The sequence below is a fragment of the Pelobates fuscus genome, chromosome 9 (genome assembly GCF_036172605.1).
Source record: "Pelobates fuscus isolate aPelFus1 chromosome 9, aPelFus1.pri, whole genome shotgun sequence".
Classification (NCBI taxonomy): Eukaryota; Metazoa; Chordata; class Amphibia; order Anura; family Pelobatidae; genus Pelobates; species Pelobates fuscus.
This window is the reverse complement of record NC_086325.1, coordinates 131,858,287-131,864,286: the sequence shown is the minus strand read 5'-3', so window position 1 is coordinate 131,864,286 and position 6,000 is coordinate 131,858,287.

Here is a 6,000-nt window from a genome sequence, read left to right as displayed (position 1 = left end):
AAACCCTCGGGAATCTAGGTGTCCTGGAAAGTAATGTTTAAATGTATTTTTAATTTCAGTATGCGTAGATAGCATATTATTAAATGGAAACAAATAGTTTGGTTTGACCGAAAAACTTTTAGAAATTATTTAACAAATAATGAAGTAACAGGCAATGGAAGAGTGTTGTAAATCAATATATACGTATAATATATGTCACAGTGGCATGATGTTGCCCTTACCATATCCCCCTCATTGCAACCATGTTGCTTCTTTGGACACGGGGATACACCCACACACACACACACACACACACACACACAAATACACTGATTGATGCATGTATATACACACACTCTGATACACACATATACACACTGATACAACTGCCAGAAAAGACAAACACACACATATTCACTGCTGCCACACATAGATGCATGTTTTTCAGACTCACACAGGTACACAGATACAGAGACACGCATACACACTCACACAGAGACATACACTGCCAGTAACACACACTGACAGACATACACATTTACTCTGGTTTTGTAGTGGTGATAGTCTGTTGTAATATTTGACCGCAGACATCATACAGACTGTCAAGCATGAGAGACTTCCCTGCTCCATTAAGATGTGTAGTGTCACTTCACATAGTAATGGAGCAAGGAAGAGTGTACTGCCTGCTGCCAGGCTCTACAGCATGCTATCACACAGTCCTCAGACAGCCCTGCAGTGCCCTATCAGCCTCAGCCACCCTCCTAGTACCTCTTCCTCCTGGAGGGAGGGTGGCTGTCTCATTGACCTTAGAGCAGAGGGGAACTGCTATAGAGAGCTGAACACAGACAGACTCTCTGTTTTCAGCTCTGTGAAGCTTGTAGCATAATGGCTTTTGGTGCCACTGTGCTGTAGTTTCAAGACTGTTTAACCCCTTAAGGACACATGACGTGTGTGACACGTCATGATTCCCTTTTATTCCAGAAGTTTGGTCCTTAAGGGGTTAAAGGCATAATATGCAAATGAAATCTGTTTGCAATAAACTAATTTCATTTCCAGATATGCAAATAGTGTATACACAATTGCCAGGTATGAATGCATGTCATGGCAATCATGTATACACGAGTGCCGAGGTGAAGGGATTAATGATGCCTCTACTACCTGTCCAGACAGTCCATAATTACAGTCAGTATATTTGTCAAATTTATTTTGCTACACAAGTGTTATTTACAAATCCGGGCATTCTGATAAGAATTTACCACTCTAATGGTTATTCACTAAAGTGAGAATTCAGAGTAAATAACCCTGTCCGATTCTGAGCTTGGTAAAAGTGGCTGCATGAACACTAGAGCCTGCTCAACAAGGACATAGCCAAATTACCCATAAAATGACCTAAATAGGCTGCCTAGTGCCATGTGGTTAGACAGGGCCAAACCAGCATGAAGATTCTTGACCAATGCTGCATTGAAAAAAACTGTAATACCAGCTGAACTTACTATACATTGATCAAAGTAAAATATTTGTAATTTATCGTGAATATATTTCTTTGTGGCTCATACATCTCTAGAAGATTTCATTTCCATCACTTGGTTGATGACTGACTCTACAACAACTTATAGGGGTGGATGTGCTAATGTGAACAATAGAAATTCCCTTAACTAAGATGCTGTGGAACACCGAGTTTCCTGTAGTGGTTATAGTGCCATTTTTAAATGAGTTGACTTCTTACTTAGAGTGCGCCAGGAAACACTGGAGAACTGGTTCCTGAGCAGGTGATAGAGCTGACATACTGATCTGTAAAAAGTATGTTTATTTCTTATTCTATCTTCTGGTATGTAAAACATACTACACTCTCTACTCCTTTGTTTCATATTACCGACACCCAAGGCGCTACTACCTCCTACCTCCTATACTTTGTACACATTCTTTTCTGCCGGTAAGAGAAACTCTAGATTAGGTTATTGGACTGCCTGTCTCCACTTCATCAGTATTTCCAGTGCTAGAACTTTTCCATTTCTTATAATATTGAAGAATAAAACGCAGATGACTTAACATGTGCACACAGCACAAAGCACCATAACCACTACAGATCACCAGTTCCACGGCTAATAAAAGTAGTTTTAAAGAATTGGTTAACACTGCAAATATAAGTAAATGCATACATTTTTGGTATCTTTTTATATGCATAAAAAAATATTATTTTGTTTACATAGTTTGCCATTAAGGAAGCCTAAGTACGTGAAGAAATTCAAGAGTTGTTCATGGAAATGCTTTAAATTTGTTCCTGCAGAAGATACATCTTTGTGCCTATGTTTGAATATTAGAGTGCCGGTGGAATTGCAGAATGTAAACTTAGAGTCAAAAAAGGAAGAGGGAGGGATTAGCAGAGTTGGAGAATTTCTCTATTTTGGCAGTCCCCTTGCAATTTCCCATAATTCCTATCTTTGTGAATCAATGCCAGTGTTTTGGCCAAGTGTCAACAGAAAATAATTTAAAGAAAATCCATCACCTGCTATTGTGTCCCTTTAAACTTATATTTGAAACTTTGAAATTTGAGATACTATATTTATTTTCAAACATTATTAATATATTTTGAGATTTTACATTTATTAATTTATTTTTTGTCTTTTCATACAAATGCTGATTATATTTCACATTTGTCATAAATATTCTTTTCATTTCTGTTTTATTAAACTCCGCTTCAAAAACTTACTCTATTTGTCACAAATAATTTTGAGCATATTTGAGTTAAAAAAATATTAACCTTTGGGGTTATTTACTGACACGAATATTCAATAAAATGTGAAATGCTGTGAATTCAAGTAGGGTTAGTCACTAAACTCTGAAATAGTTAATCCAAAACGCAGACTAAAATAGTTGACCGGAAAAGGTTCTCCAACGCAGTGGCGGATCCAGAGCCTGATCTTGGGAGGGGCACTTGTAGATTATTTAAATGAATAATCCAGACACAATAACCACTACAGCTCAGTGTAGTGGTTATGGTGCCAATAGTGCCGGGACCCCCTCCCAGAGAAAGTAGTCAAACCGTTTAAGAACAGTTTGACAACTTACCTGAGGTCTGCTGGGAAATGGGGCTGTCATAGGGCATAGGAGCAGTGGTGTGTGTGAGTGGTGCAATGTGTGAGGGGGACAGTGTGTGAAGGTTGCAGTGTATGTTAGGGGGCAGTGTATGTGTGGGTCAGTATGTGTGTGTGACAGTTGCAGTGTATGTGTGTATGTGTTGGGCAATGTGTGTCTGGGGGAGTGTGTGTGTATGGGGGGCAGTGTGTGTGTGAATGGGGGAGGGCAATGCGTGTGTAGGGTGTGAGTGTGTTATAAGGCATGGTGGGGGGCTTTAAAAAAAAAAAAAAAAAAAAAACTTAATTCAAATAAATATTAATTATGTCCCCCCTCCCTTCTTACCTTTACTGGGAGGAGGGGGGAATCCCTGGTGGCCCAGTGGGGAGAGTGAACTCTCGCGAAATTTGGAGCTTTGCCGTGGTAACCGCGGCAACGCTCCAAGCTCGCGAGAGGAGGACCCGGAGGAGCTGCAGGCTGAGCTCCCGGGTCCTTTCTCCTCCCTCTCCCTCCCCCCGCCGGCTGCCAGCATAGTGCCTGCGGAGCGGGGAGGGAGATCTCTGATTTCCCTCCCTAGTCCGCAGGCACATTGCAAGGCTAGCGGGATGAAATGTGTATGTATGTGCTGGTGATGAAGTGTTTGTCTGTGTGTGTGATGAGGATGCAGTGTGTCTTTGTGTTTGCTGAGGATGAAGTGTGTTGTGTCTATATGTTTGCTGGGATGCAGTCTCTCAGTGTGCGTCTGTGCAGGGGACGGAGTGTGTCTGTGTGTGCTCGGAATGGAGTGTGTTTTTGTGTGTGCTAGGAATGCAGTGTGTGTCTGCGCGTTTGCTGGGAATGCAGTGTGTCTGTGCGTGTGCTGTGGATGAAGTGTGTCTGTGTGTGCTGGGTGTGGCATATAACACCTAATTCGTCAAAAACGTTCTAAAAGACTGTCACTTCCTGTGACTCTCCCTACCTTCTCCTCCATATAGCTCAGCAGAGCTCACGTTTCCCCCTTCGCCTGCTAGCAGCCCTGGGAGCCGGAGTAACCGCAATGCCCTCAGCAAGACCTGGCCATGTTTCTGCTGGAACTCCGGCTCGGCCATAATTATCACCTCTGCCCGGTCAAGTTGCTCCACTGTTTTGACCCCCTTTTCAGAGAGCTAGGATAAAGCTATTTTGAGGGGAGGTACAAGGTAACCCTAGAAACAATCATTCCCTGAGAGCCAGGTGAGCCCCCATTCTTTAGCCCCTGTTAAATGACCGAGTCTGAGGTGCAACCGGTATAGAACTATTTTCAGCCAGGATTTCCTTGGTGTGGCGTTTCAAAAATTCAGCTCTGACTATCTGGAGAAGTATCATGTGTAGGAGTTCATGCCTGGTATGCGGTGATTTTGGAGCATATTGTATGTTGGGCTTCTCTGTGCCTGGGAAATAATTAGTTTAACAGCCCTCTCCCAAACATAGATTCGCCAGAGAGGGATCAGCAATACTGTGAATTAAGACCCCCATAAGGGAGTCAGTGTATAAAAGTCTGCATTATTTAAAAAAAAAGCTGTTCTTGTTCTGATGTCTGGGGAAATAGACTATAATTAATAAAGGGCTCTTCTTCCAGCTAAGAGGGAATCCAAGCAGAGATATTAGGCTGGAATATAGGAGCTGCGCTACACAGGGGTTATAGTTTGTCTGTGTGTGTGTTTGGGTGGAGTGTGTATCTGTGTGTGTACCACAGCCGCAGCCGACTCCTGCCCTTCTCCGACCCTTGTGTTGCCCTATGGGTGGCCAGCAAGCAGCCAGACACAGAGAGGACAGGAGCAGCCCTGCCGCAAAGTATTTAGGTATAGTAAGCCACTGAAGTTCCGGCACACATATTTTTTGTATTATTATTATTATTATTTTATGCAGTGATAATATATTCTGGAGTACATGGACAAACCTGTGCACAAGTGCTCTTTAGCTGGTACGAACAAATCAAATTATTTTCCACATATGCCAGAGACGATCTGTCCAGGATTTACCCGTGGAGTCTTATTGATTACATAGTTACATAGTTACATAATTACATAGCTGAAAAGAGACTTGCGTCCATCAAGTTCAGCCTTCCTCACATTTGGTTTTTGCTGTTGATCCAAAAGAAGGCAAAAAAAAAAAAACCAGTTTGAAGCACAATTTTGCAACAAGCTAGGAAAAAAAAATCCTTCTTGACCCCAGAATGGCAGTCAGATGTATCCTTGGATCAAGCAGTTATTACCCTACATTGAAAGATTATATCCTTGAATATTCTGTCTTTGCAAGTATGCATCTAGTAGCTGTTTGAACATCTGTATGGACTCTGATAAAACCACTTCTTCAGGCAGAGAATTCCACATCCTGATTGTTCTTACAGTAAAAAAACCTTTCCTTGCCTTAGACGAAATCTTCTTTCTTCCAGTCTAAACGCATGGCCTCGTGTCCTATGTAAAGTCCGGTTTGTGAATAGATTTCCACACAATGGTTTGTATTGGTCCCGAATATATTTGTATAATGTTATCATATCCCCTCTCAGGCGACGTTTTTCTAAACTAAATAGGTTTAAATTTGTTAACCTTTCTCCATAGCTGATATGTTCCATTCCTTTTATTAATTTTGTAGTCCGCCTCTGCACTTTTTCTAGTGCCATGATATCCTTCTTTAGAACAGGTGCCCAAAATTGCACAGCATATTCAATATGTGGTCTTACCAGTGATTTATAAAGAGGCAAAATTATATTCTCGTCCCGAGAATGAATGCCCTTTTTCATGCATGACAATACCTTACTGGCCTTGGCCACTGCTGATTGACATTGCACATTTTGTTGTCTATAACAATTCCCAAGTCCTTTTCATGTGTTGTTATCCCTAATTCACTTCCATTAAGGGTATATGTTGCTTGTGTATTCTTTACGCCGAAGTGCATATCTTTGCATTTTTCAACATTAAATTTCAT